General features: G+C 38.3%; 1 protein-coding gene across 1 annotated transcript in view; it reads right to left on the bottom strand.

Moving 5' to 3' along the window:
- FSTL5 (follistatin like 5) overlaps nucleotides 1-13850 on the bottom strand; it is a 273043-nt gene extending 259193 nt beyond the window's left edge. The window contains exon 1 of the mRNA XM_053941595.1: nucleotides 13825-13850. The gene's annotated coding sequence lies outside the window, so the exon portion shown is untranslated. The remainder of the gene's footprint in view (nucleotides 1-13824) is intronic.
- Nucleotides 13851-14360: the final 510 nt, after the last annotated feature.

Here is a 14360-nt window from a genome sequence, read left to right on the forward strand (position 1 = left end):
AGCAAACCCAGGTCAAACCTTCTCTCTTTACCTCCTCCAAAAATGCTGAGTATGATCTGTAGCAATAGAAAGTTCCAGCAGGAAGAAAAAGAAAGTGCCAAAGGATAAAGTCAATAAATGTAGGGAACTAAACTGATGCATCAGGTTCACTGTTCATCATCTTGGTGCAGATGAGGGAAAAGCAGATGCTGCTAAGGTGGGAGAAGGGATATTCTATGTAGCAATGCATACTGTTCATATTCCTAATTCCTCACTTAATAAAAGGGTGTCAACACTCAGTGCTGACACTGCATCCATCAGCTGCAATTTCTATGTTGAACACTTGGAAACAAAACAAGAGCAGAGGCATTGCTGCTCTCTCTCAAAGTTGACTGCTTTGTGCAGCCTCCTAAGCTTAAAGCCAGCCCCACCAACAACCCAAGATCCAGTTTGTAAGGTCCTGCTACATACTCCCTATTCATGCTCCTAAATAATACCACAGCCTCCAAGTTCCCTACAGTTCTGAGTGAACCATATAATACACATTCACGCTGAGGAAAAAAAAAAGAGTAGGTGCCATTACAAGTATCAAAAAGTATCCCTTATTTCCCAAAGTCACTTGACTTCTTTGAATATCACCCATGAAAGATAGCCTAGATTCAGCTCTGTGTTTTGCCCATTTTGGTTACTCTTAAAGCCCAAGGGAGATATAAATCTGGGAAGCAAATATTTATAAACTACTCCTGAAGAACCATTTACAACATTGGGAAAGGCAACCTTTTACAGCTTTTTGGGTTTGTTTTTTTGGTTGGTTTTGTTAGTCATAATGGGATATTAGAAACATGCCTTGGAGGATAAATGCAGGTACTGTTTGCTTTACATCAATCTCTTCCCAGATTGGCATTCCCATAAGGCTATCCTCACTCATGTGAGATAATTCTACAGGGGTTAAGTATACCACCAAAAGCTTTGAGAGAAAAGTTTAAATCTATGTCTTGGGATGCAGGGAGGAGAGAGTCACCTGCAGTTCAGTGTCGAAAGTCATAAGACTGTACTGCTTTGTTCAGGTTTTATCCCAGACAATTACTTTTACAGTCTATGTCTACAGTAACACACTGGCTGAAATCAAATCAGTTTTACATATTCTGAAGGAAGCTGTCTTGTTCCATGAGAGCTTAAACTGATCTTTGACCATGATATTCTAACTGATAGGTGGAGAGCAGTGCAGGAAAAGGTTCATTTCTAGCCAGATCAGCTCCATAATCCAGCTCACCACTCATATCAACATCACTGGCCAGTAGATGGAAAGGAAAGACTGATCAACAGGTGTAATAGAATGTGAGGGATACCAGTGACCCTGTTGTAGGTTGGGTTGATTTAGTCAGGGATTTTATTAATGTTTGTTAGGTTGTTCCTTGTACACCCCTATTTTTCCCCTCACAGTGGTTTGCTACAAGTTGTTTACCACGAAAGCTCCTGTCACTCAGACCTGTCAATCTCCTTACCTCTCCCAGTTTTCTTCTTACATCGTTCTGTCAGTCAGGGGCTGTCACTCCTTGTCAGGGTGTCAATCTTGTAACCACTCCCTGCTTCTTCATGAAAGTTCTGCATCAATCACCCTACCTTAGCCCTTCTATTTGTCTCAGAATGCTGTACCCACCTCTGTTATGTTACCATTGGTTGTTATAATCTATGTCACTCCCCTGTCGTTTGTCCCTATAGGGCGAGCCAGGTTTCCACCTCTGTCCGCCCACCCCCTACTTAATCTGCTGCAGTCCTTTGTCCGTCGGCATTTGTCACTGCATGCAGTCCAGAGAGCATCCCACCATGCATGGGGGAATAAATGTTCTTTGGACCAGCAGACAAGTGTCGTCCTCTCGTCCCTTCGCTTCCTCTCAGCGTGAAGCTACCAAAGCTGCGTTACCCAGGCCGCAGTGCTCAGCCCTACCAGGGAGGCAAATGCCATAACCCTGGAGCGCCCGCTCACGTGGCGGACCCAGCCCCACAAAGGCAGCGCTAGCCGGCGCTTCTCGACTGCTTGAGGTCAGAGCAGGTAACTGCCGCATGACCCCAACACAGTTCAATTAATACTATTAATCTATTTAGCTACAAAGTGAAACTGCACACCTTATTCTCTGATCATAGCTTTACTTGCCCAGTCACATTAAAGTGAACACAATAAACTTTAAATCAACTTATTTAAGATATAACTGACAGGCTGTTTTAGCAAGCTTAGTACATTAGTATCTCTCTTACATTCTTGTGACAATAAATGTGACCAAGAATCCCACAGCAAAATGGAAGACTTTTTTGCTATTGTGACTCTCAATTATCTATAATTTTATCTATTGTAAATACCATCTTAGAGCAGCATTCTAGTTTTTAGGGTGGTTTTCTGGTCATAACAGCCCTTCATGAACATCCAGAAATTTAGGACTATTCTTTAGTAATATTGACTTTTACCATTAATAGTTTTCTGTTGTTAGATTTGCTCACTGGCTCTAATTTTATAATATTGCCTGCAGATGGCCAGAAATAACATGCATGCAAGGATAAAAAGGAGGATGCAAATTTCAAAACAATACCATAATCTTCATTACAGAAGTGTTCGTCTAGTAATTAAGTGTGGAGCTGCACATATGGTGTCTGATTTATCTTCATATTTTCACTGATGCAAACTTGCTATGATAATATTAATGTAAATGTAACCATACCACTTTTCAGTCTGGGAGCACAGAAAAGCTATTTTTTTTTTCTCTTTTTCCATTAGTAGTAGCACTTTTTTTTTTCCTCCACTAGAAACTGAAAGAAAGAAAAGTAGCTACAAAGTCACAGGTTTAGCTACTGCAGACTTTTCTTCTCCTCCTTTGTGTATTTAAGGGAAGTAGCTAGTTCCCTTATCCTTTGGTGGATAAGGAGTTACATTCTTCTGGTTTAGGATTATTCATCAATGTTTTCACTCCCAAAAATCCACCAAACAAGAAGAGTGATAGTCACCAAACAAGAAGAGTTTCTCTAGTGAAATATGTCCAAAGGCTTTTGCCCTCTGCCTAAATATCCTACACTAAAATCTAATTCCTGCTGAAGAGAAAAATAACACTGCCTCTTAACATAGAGCAATAGAAACAAAATTTCTCGTCCATAACTCCTTCCCCGTAAGAATACTTATCAGCACACACTAAAGTTTTTGGTAATTTGTATGTACAATTACTAGGTTTTTTATTTCATTTACTGCTCCTTTTCCACTCTGTTCTTTAAGCCCAGATCTGCCCAATTCTGACACTTCACTTGTGAGCAGTTCTGTGTCTTTTTCTGGGTACAGGTGTATATTAGTACAAGCCAAAAGGAGCAGCAGGATTCAACTCCTGTTCATACTGTTCAGCTCCTAGAAAGCATAACCTTCTATTTTCTGTACTCCAATTCTTGATAGTCTTGAAAGACTAGGAAAACTCAGAAATATCCTAAATTAGAAATTTATGAGCAACACTTCTTAAAAGGTACTTTTTCATATTCAAAAATTCAAAGATGAAATTTCCACATCATGACAATACCAGCTTTTCTCCCCCCACCCCCAACCCCCCCCATGGCTTTCTATGAAATATAACTAAATTGTAAAAATATTTACTATAGAAAAGTCTATTGTTTCTCCTCCACTTGTATTTATTAACAAACTTCAGAATAATATTTTTGCCTAGATGTACTCTTTTCAATCAGGAAATTTCAACTCTGAAACTTCACTTTTAGGCCTCATATCTTTGCAAATTAGTAGAACCTCCATACACACTGCATACTCATTTTAAAGCAGTCTGACTCTTTTCAATAGCACTTATCTGTTTCACTGTGCATCAATTTAAGTTTCTTATGGAGGTGTTTTAATTTGTGAAGTTGACATTTTGTATTCCACGCAAAGGCTACATGATGAACAGTTAAAACTTATTATAGATATTAATTAAATTCACAGTCTTTAACACAAAAAACTGGTTTTTTGAAGCCAAAAGGCCTTTTGTGAAATAAATTACTATCAAAAATAGATAAAGCAAACCCAATGCAAAAGATAACACAGGAAAAACAAAGTGCATAATTACTGATGGACCTAAATACCAGAAATAAAAGGAAATTACTTATGCATTATTTCTGTCCCACACAAATAATTCCAATGCAATTATTACAGGATTGTAAAGGAACTGATCCCTCAGACACTAGTCAAAAGCAATGAAAAATTCATAATGATTATTTTTTTTATAAACCTAGTCTAAACACAGAACAAAGAAGAAAATAACTGAGAAGATACTTTTCCTTAAATATTCACTGATTAGAGTGATAGCAATAAACTCTTGCAGCAAATGGTATTCCTTCTTGACCCCCCCTTAAATTTGCTGTGGCTTGTAAATTGGTTTACTTTACCAACGGCAACCTCAGAAATCCAGTTTTAGAGAGAAATGGTGAATAGACGCTTTAAAATCCCTCAAATTCCCAAATATTTTCCTTTCTTTAAAACACCAAAGTGGGTCTCATGGTTGATGGATACAAATCATTATGGCACAGAAACCTTCTGCTGCATGCTGGGATAAGAAAGTTGATGTTGAAAATCAAAATTATAATCTGAGATGTTAAGGATATCAGATGTATGGGAAGTTTTAAAGAAGTCCTTACTTTGAATATTGAAAAAAAACCCCAACAATTATGAATGATTTTTGCAATGCTTATCTATAACACCACAACTCTTTTCATAGCTCTTTTTGGAAAAGCCTCAACCGAACAGAATCACTGAATCATTAATCATTGGAATAAACCTCTGAGATCACTGAGTCCAATCCTTAGCCCAGCACAGCTGTGCTCACCACTAAACACTGTCCCCAAGTGACACATCCACACGTTTCTCAACCACTTCCACGGACAGTGGCAAAACCCCTTCCCCTAGGCAGCCTGTTCCAATGCCTGACCACCCTTTTAGTGAAGACATTTTTCTTAATGGGAAATATTTAGCACTCAACCCTTAATACTTAAACAATAAAAATTTTAAAATTTGGAATTTCCATCCATGCATACAAGCACCTGCTCACTTTCTTTATTAGAAAAAATAACAAAGGAACAAATCTGTTTGCTTATTTTTTTTAACCATTGAGAGCTTCGTGGTCAGCTCTTTAGCCTTTCTTTCACCTTTTACTCATAACTCCAGAAACATGCCCAACTTATAAAAAATACAAGTCTAACTCACTCAGATTGGATCTTTGTCTCTCAAAAGGCAAGCAGAGAATGATAAAACTGAAATTATTAGCCATAATACTTCACACTGTTCATCGAAGAGTCAGATGCAGCACATAAATTAATAAAAAGCACTCTAAATCATTAGAGTCAGCACATTATATCACAAACTTTCATTTAAATCTCTTTATTAATGTGAAAGCTGTTCTATCTGAGAAACCATGAGAATGGGGGATGCTATTTTTTAATATGGATTTCTGAGACTTTGGAAGTATAAATAAAATTTTCAGTATGGATTTGTTAATGATTTATGTGTATATCATGTATATTTTTACAAAGACAAGCATAGCAGCCCTTTCAGAAGTTTACTTATGCATGGAAGAGATTACTGAGAGCCTAGAGCAGTAGATGTATGTGACTATCACACAGAAAAGATATAAAGGACATAAATATATATTAAAATATTAGATTTTTTGTCTTTTGGGGACACCAATTTTAAGATCTGATGCTTGAAGCAATCTACTAATGTTTCAAATGCAACCTCCAAGATGCAGAAAATCATCCCCCACCCTGCTGACTTCATCAAGAACATACAAATGTAGATTGTTCAAATATTTCTGTGAGAAAAATTCTCCAAGCATAAAATACGAGAATCAGCTTACTATTAGAGAGTAGGCCAAAACGCAACTATAGCTAAGCAGCACAGTTTAAATCCACTAGAAAAACTATCTTCAGTTCAAAAAATAATTAACATTATAGAAAAGTTAAATTTCAGGAGTGATGTCAATTATGTTTTTTTCTTTCAGTGTCCCAAGGAAACAATTAATTCAGCCCATGCATCTAGGTCTAGAAAAAAATTTACAGAATATTACTGTTTATTAAAATCAGCCTTGAACAAATACCAAAAAATCTAAAAGAGAAATATATTTTTTGTGTTGAAATACTACCATAGCACTAATTATCACTGGGATTCTGAATTACATGATAATATAAAGGTAGGATAAATGAAAGATAGAAACATAACATATAGGTTAGAGGACCAAATATATAGATTAGAGAACAAATATATAGGTTAGAGGACAAACAATTAAAAAAAATAGTATTTTAACTCTCCAATATACTAGCTAAGATTCATTCACCTTAAAAAGCACAGGAAGTAAATGAAAAATATAATCAGTCTTCAAACTATCATAGTCTGGTGCTGTGTCTCGTAGTTTATTTTAAATAAGAATTTTCTCTCTATCAAAGTACTTGATAATATGGAAGAGCAGCTCTGTGATGAACTGTATTTCAACTTAAAAATCAGCCCTCAAGATTAAAAACATCAATTTCTCACTGAAGCTGAGGTTATGTCTAACCTTGGCTGTTACAAGGAGAGGGAGGATCTGTGCAACTTAATTCCACTTGACAAGGACAAACCCAAAGTACTGTCATAATGGGCTTCTCTTCTTTCTCTGTGGCCTTTCCACTGCAAAAACTGATGATGAGATGAACTTACGTTTCCAATCTTGAAACAGAGCAGAGAGAAAAGGGCTCACAGTCAAAATTAGATGCTACTTTAAAAGAAAAAAAAAAAAAAAAACCCTAAATTTAATTTAAATTTTTTGTCTAAAAAATGGAGTTGATGCATTGACCACTCAGTGGATGAGGAATTGGCTGGATGGTCAGATGCTGTGGTCAGTGCTGTGGTCAATGGCTCAATATCCAAGTGGAGACCAAGACAAGTGGCATTCTTCAGGGGTTGGTATTGGGAGTGGCACTACTTAACATCTTTGGCAGTGACATGCACAGTGTGATTGAGTGCATCATCAGCAAGTTTGCCAATGACTCTCAGCTGTGTCGTCGAGTCAACACACTAGAAGGAAAGGCTGCCATCCAGAAGGACCTGAACAGGCTTGTGAGGTGGGACTTTGCAAAACTCTTCAAGTTAAACAAGGCTGAGTGTAAGGTCCTGCACCTGGGTCGTGGCAATCCCAAGTACAAATAAAGGTTGGGTGGAGAACAGATTGAGAGCATCCCTGGTGAGAAGGACTTGGGGGTGCTGGTTGACAAGAAGTTCAACATGACTCAGCAATGTGCACTCGGAGCACAGAAAATCTTGGGCTGCAGCAAAGGAATTGTGGACAGAAGGTCAAGGGTGGTGATCCTCCCTCTCCATTCTGTTCCTGTGAGGCCCTAGCTGGAGTATGCATCCAGCTCTGAGAATCCCAACATCAGGATGTGGCCCTGTTGGAGTGAGCCCAGAGGAGGGCCACCAAGATGACGAGGGGGCTGGAGCACCTCTCCTATGAAGCACCTCTCCAGGCTCAGAGATTTGGGGTTGTTCAGGCTGCAGAAGAGAAGGTCCCAGGGAGACCACATTGAGGCCTTCTGGTACCTAAAGGGACCCTGCACAAAAGATGAAGAAGTATGTTTTACAAGGGCATGTAGTGATAGGATGAGGGAGAGTAACTTTAAACTGAGAGCAGTTTTAGATTATATATTAGGAGGAAATTCTTCACTATGAGGGTGTTGACACACAGCTTGCCCAGAGAAGCTGTGGATATTCCAAGCTCTGGAAGTGTTCAAGGCCAGACTGGATGGACTTTGAGCACCCTGGCCTAGTGGACAGTTTCCTTTCCCATGGCAGGGGTTTGGAAAGACATGATCTCTAAGGTCCCTTCCAATCTAAAACATTCCTTCCTTGATAATATCAGATTTTGCACTCTTGTGAATACTGCAGAGATAACTAAGCAAATGTTTGCAAATGATACTGTCTTTCAGAGAATTTTCTGAGCATTCACCTCTCAGACTTGAGGAATATCTGTAAAACACTGAGAAAATCTGCCTTTAACAAAGCTACCAGATTTCAGATTTCTTTTAGGTCTCAAATCTCTCATAAAAAGTGAATAGCTAACCAAGATGTTATACAAATGTCACATTTTACAAAAACTTCTGCTTTGTGTTGATTTCAGACTCAAACCAGACCCTTAGGAGGGAAAAATTAGACACTGCTACAAATGATGATGCAAAAGGAACAAAAACCTCTCCAAAATGTGACTTAATAATTCTCTTTCTGTTAAAATATAAATGCAAAAGCATTTTCAAAATTTACAAAGTGCATCTCTTCTTTTACTTAGATACAATAGATTATTTTCTGCTCTATGAATACAAATTTGGACCACTGCAACTCTAAATCACAGGTATTTGTGAATTATTCATTCATGTGCATTTAGCTTTCCATTGCAGTTTGTCCTCAGAAAGCAGATATACACTGTCTTTTCTGTGTATATACTAAATGTGTTTGAATCTTGCATGTTTCTTGTAATCACTGAGAGGCCATGATTGCCACCAAATACAACCCTCAATTGCATAAATAATTGTAACATTAGTGCACTGTATTCACACTGTAACAGAATGAAAGGTTGCATTTATTCTTTTGACTGCTTTTGCATATGGCTCAAGATTTCTATTGATCTATCAGAATGATGTGAAATTGCTTTGTTTTTTCTTTCCCAGCAATCATTTATAACAAAATATAATAAAACCCATGAACAACATATATTATCAGTTATAGCAGTGTTTTAAGTAAAGTTTACAAAAGAAAATACATAAAAGAAATAGAACTTGAAATGTTGAACTTTGAAACAAATCATAATCTGCAAGCTCTTTGAAAACAAAGTTTCTTTCTATTGCTCATCATGTAAGAATTTCGTTGATTTTTTTAAATGCATATAATGACTTACATATTATTTAGGAAGACAGAAGTCTGCTATAATAACAAAAACACATACAGTTCAGAGTTACAATGCAGAAAGCCTCTAAAATATTTTATTTCCTAATGGAAGCAAAAGTATGTACAGTAATAATCTAGAAGTTCCTATCATTTAATAAAAGAGTATTTTTAGTAATAAGTTTTTTTTTTATCTGATTAAAGTTATAAGCTGCTTTCAAATTACTTTGTTTCTTTTTGAAGATATTAGGAAATTCTTTATGAAGGAACTAAAAATACTTTCAGAAAGTTTTTAATATGCTGATCTGAAAATGATAGTGGCTTTTACCACAAGACTGCCTATTCAGTCATAAAAATATTTCAGATTACAATAAGCCTCACTTGGAATAAAATGAGAAGAAAGCTCTCTCTGTCAGGAAAAGAAAGAAGTATTTTAAATATCCTTCATCTTCCATCTAACATTTTCAAGTACTTTATTGCACAAAAAAAGTCTTTCTGAAGTCTGCACTGAAAAGCACTGCTGGACACCAACCTCAGTTAATTCAAATGCAAATAAACTGTGAACTTCAACCTACTTCAAGCAATCAGTGCAAGCATTGCCAACTCTCCCCTCATTTAACTCTTTAGAACTTCTTATTTTCTTAAGATTTGCAGGACTCAGCAATGCAGCCAAATAATTCACCACTAATTTTACATAGTGTATGGTATAAAGAATGATTACTTGAATAGACTTACCATGATCATTTCTAGGATAGAAAGTGTAAATACCTGCATAAACGTTGCTATCAAATAAAGCTAAAAATGGATAACAAAATAACACATTTCCAGTCATTCTCATTCCCACTTGGTAAGGAATAGTGCCTGGCTAAACCACAGCAACCTCTCTTGGCCAGTATATTTAGCCAATACAAACAGAAGTTACAATGGCATAAAGGAAATGAAAGATACCAACAATTAGGGAGCCTTTTTGAAGTTCTTCTGCAACAGTAACTGTGCAGTAATTCCTTGATCTGCACTAGCCCATCAAAATGAAGACACATCTGTTAACAAATGCATCATCTAGAAAGGAACACAACCTACCAGAACTTTGTAACTAGAGGTTACTCAACCCAAAACCTAAAGAAAGAATTTGTAAAATACTACAGAAGTAAATAAAGTTGTGGGTTTGATTTCTCCTGAATAATCTTCCTGGGCAGTAGTAACCTTTGATATTGGAGGTGTTAGAGGGAATTTCACATGGCACTATTTTCAGAGGGGCTAGACTACCGCTGCTCTTGGTCAGCCCACAGCTTTCTCAATGTCTCTTTGCTACAGAGAAAATATTTGACTTGCTGCTCTTCTGATAATATGAAATTGTTGTCTTTTCTGTCTACCAAGGGTCAGGGAAAAGCATGCTGTATTAAATATGTATAATATCATATGCAAACAAGTTTCCAGTTTTTTCATTTGCTGACAGCTATTCTCTGTGCTTCCGAAGGTAAAAAAAATAGCAGCTTGAACTAAAAAACAAGATTAAACAGATTTACAAACAAACTTGCTAATCTATTTACTTTAAAGTTATGTAGCACAACAGACCAAGCTACACTAAATGGTTAGCAAATATGGTCCTGCTTTTGCTTAGAAAAATTGTAGAACAAAGTCAAGAGTGGCATTTGAGTCATTGCTTCCCCTTGAGCCATTGATTCACTCCAGCAACATTTAACATCCACAATTATCCCATAATATTTGCCAGTCTGGAGAATAATAATCAGAAATGACTTCCGGAACTTCATTGGACCTCTGACCTTTGATACATCAAAGCCAAGTTCAGAAGTGCTAAATGGAAGAACTAAATTGGAAGTGCTAAAAGAAGAGCTCCTCTTGGAGCTCCATCTTTAGATTTCAAACTAACAAAACTGAGAAGAGCTTTGTTTTTAATATTATTTTATAGTCTCTAAAAGAAGAGTAACACAAAACTTTGTATTTTCTGAAAAGTTCTATGAAGTCACAATTTAGGACAGTATGCATTTTTCTAAGAAAAATAAAAGTTTGGTATTTTTAAAAGACATAATTTATGTGATTGTAACAGTTGTTTTATTCTAAGATTGAATATTGCTTTTAAACAAATAGTGAGGATTACTGGATAAACTCACACACTAACAGAAACAGGATGAAAAACTGACATGATTAGGTAGATCCAGAACACACCTAGAATGGAGCAACCAGAATATTTGAGCCATTACCAATCAGCATTTGCTGTCAAAGGCCTTAAACCAGGAAATAACCAAGTGATCCACTGGAAAAAGTAAGCTTTGGATCCCTGACAGGGTTGTGCATATGCTTACATTTTCAATAGTTGTAAGCGTGTGCCCTCATATTCACACCTTTGTGTGTTGGTCAGCTTAAGAAGGATCCATAAGGTAGCTCTTGAAACTTGAATTTTCTCTAAATCCTGTTTTTCTAACAAAACTCATCCCTGATTTCATATTAGTTCTGCAGTCACATGGTTGGTCAAGCCATTAACAACTTTTGTGTGATGTTGATAAAGGATTTGGAACTGCATATTATAGAAAATCATATTATTACAAGTTGACAAATATGCTTGGACAACCATACTGCAGACACTGCAGACAGACTTCTTCTAGTTAGAACCAATGACCAAAATGGCTATGGACCACACAATGTATACATATATTGAGAACACCATTTTGTTGAAAAATAGCAGTGCCATTTTATCTCTTTCGGAGTATATGTATCATTTCAAATACCCATTTTTCAAACATAATTTGTCAAATAAATCAGTCTAATACAAATGAAAGCAAAATTTACATAGAAAATACAATCAGATATAAATTTAAAAGCACAGAATTAATGTCTTGGTATCAAAGTTTATAATCTGATTTATGCTGGTCAAGTGACTGATCTCAGAAAGGTCAATGACTTTTAATCATGTAATGATGGAGATAGTCCTGTTAACAAGAAAAAGGCTATGTGTATGAATAGAGACCACTCAAGTGAACAATGATTTGCAGATTCAGGCCCTGTATAAACATTAAAAGTTTAGATATATAATTAGTGGGTTTGGGTTGCAATGCTGTGGGTCTTTTTCCCCCCTCAGTATTATCATAGCATCTGCATCACATGGTTCAGAATAACTTTTTCAAAATAATTTTGTAGTGTCTACTTCAAAAAGTAAACATCCTGCATCTCCATAATTTAAAAGACATAATTTAAAATTATATCAAAATATTTCAAAGCAAATCAATATTCACGTCAATGACAGATGATAAAAGCTGTCTTAGCTGATGGATAGACTGTTAATGAAGGCTTGCAACTAGTGCAAGTGCTATGTAATAAACTTTCATTCCCTACTGTTGAGAGAGGAAGGAGAGAGCTGTTTTATGACGGGGGAAAGAACTATAAAAATATATTTCCTAATTCTACCCAAATGCAATGAATGTCTCAGCATTCTGAACTACTCTCTCCTCATTTTTCTAGCTTTCAACTTTACCCATTAGTAGCTCTGTGCTGCTGCCTGATGGTTATCTTTATACTCCAGCTGATACAAACATACAGCAAACCAGAACCCACTTTAACATTAAGGAAATAATGCAGGAGCAAAAAAATGCCACAATACTAAGAAGCAGCCTCCTTTCATCAGCTTCATCCCATCAACGAAAGTTACTTCATGCTCACAGCTACTACAACTGCTAGCACCTGTGCAGAGCATCTGTGTAGAGAAATGCTTGTGGTTTAGGTCCCAGTTCCTAAGAAAATTCATCACAACCAAAAGAGTATGAAATGCTACATAATTCTAAAAAACACAAGGTGGGGACCTCATTTGCCTGCTTATTTTGTTGAGTTATATCAGTAGCACTGGCTTGGAGCAGCAGCTGCCTATTCCCTCTGGGAATCTGCCTTAATCTCAGACAGACCCCCCTGTGTGGTGCTCAGCTCTGCGTGTGCAGAAGTCACTGCACAGCGCTCAGCTCTGTGTGTGCAGAAATCCCTGTATAGCACTGAGCACTGCATGTGCACAACTCTGACAACTCACTGAAGCAGCAGCAAACTCCTCTGTGAAGCAGAGCTCTGTACCAAGCTCACGAAATGTTAAACACTGCTGAAAAAAAAAAGACATTACATCTGCCCACACTTCTCAGTTCTATTCAATTACTGACAACAGCAGTCCTACAAGTGCAACATAATATGCTATTATTGAATCCAAGATCCTCATTTACGCCTAGTTGCAGCCTGGGAGCAGGCCTGATGTTCAGTCAACATCAAAGGACAAAAATTCACGACTTTCACAGACACACACATCCCATGTTGACCTTGGAGGCAGAGGTGGTGATGATCCCTTTCATAAAGGTGCTGTTTCCCAAGTTGACAGCGTTACAGTGCTGAATTGTTTGTCAAGTAACAGGGCATCACCATCCTTCTGTTACACACGTATACAGGCACGCACAAGAACACAGAGCAACATGCGGCTATGCTTTTAAATCCTCTTTAATTCCTTCTTTACTCTCTACTTCCCAGAATGACCTCGCATATCCTGTCCTCCCCCAGACAGAATCAACCAGAGCTTCTCTAGTCCCCCCAAATCGGTTTTTATACAAAGTAGAAGCTGTAATCTTTTGAGATATTTCTATAATATTAAAGATTTCTAATGTAAAACATTTTCAACCATTTAAAAATCACCCAGAGAGCCTGTTATCAGTAAAAATAAACCTTGAACTTTTCACTTCGATTCATCTTTTGTTTATGGAGCCCTTTTCACTGAAAGCTGCATCCTTTTTCCAAGCCTTGCCCGTACACTGACCTAAGGCTACCAAGCTTCCAACTTTGCTCTGCCTTTAATTGCCAGCTGCTCCATCCCACCCAGCACCCCGCTACCATTTATGTAAAAAATACGTATGTGTGTGTGTGTATATATTGGTATTGCTGCTTACCTTGTCCAAGAGTTACTAAAATCCACAAGGGAAAAAAAAAAAAAAAACAAAACCCCCAGCTCGACGGGTCCTCGTGCAAATCGCAAAGAGAGGAGCACTTCTTCTTCCTTTAACAAAGCCACAAGCGGTTCCGCCGCGATCCGGTGAGCGAGCGAGGGAGGGAGCGACTACTCCGGGGCAAAGTGGGCGCAGCTGCCGGCAGGGCGCTTCCCGGCGGGATCAGGCGCGGGGAGGCTCCGCGGGCCGAGGCGCCGCGGGGAGGCGGCGGGCGCCCTTCAGCACCCGGCGCGGCGCGGACAGCAGCGCTCCCGCCCGGCCCCGCTGCCGCCCGCCCCGCCGCGCCGCTCGCACCGCCCCCGCGCCGCCCCCTGCGCCGGGCGGGCTCCCAAACTTGCGCTCCGCCGCCGACCGCCTGCGTCTTCTGGTTTCTTGCGTTTTTCTACCGGCCGGCCGGGTGGGACGTGTCGTGTTGCCCCAGCACTTCTCGCCGAGGGGCTTCCGTGCCCGCGCAGGGGGCTGTTAGCCCGGCAGAGGTC

The sequence above is a fragment of the Vidua chalybeata genome, chromosome 4, assembly GCF_026979565.1.
Source record: "Vidua chalybeata isolate OUT-0048 chromosome 4, bVidCha1 merged haplotype, whole genome shotgun sequence".
Lineage (NCBI taxonomy): Eukaryota > Metazoa > Chordata > Aves > Passeriformes > Viduidae > Vidua > Vidua chalybeata.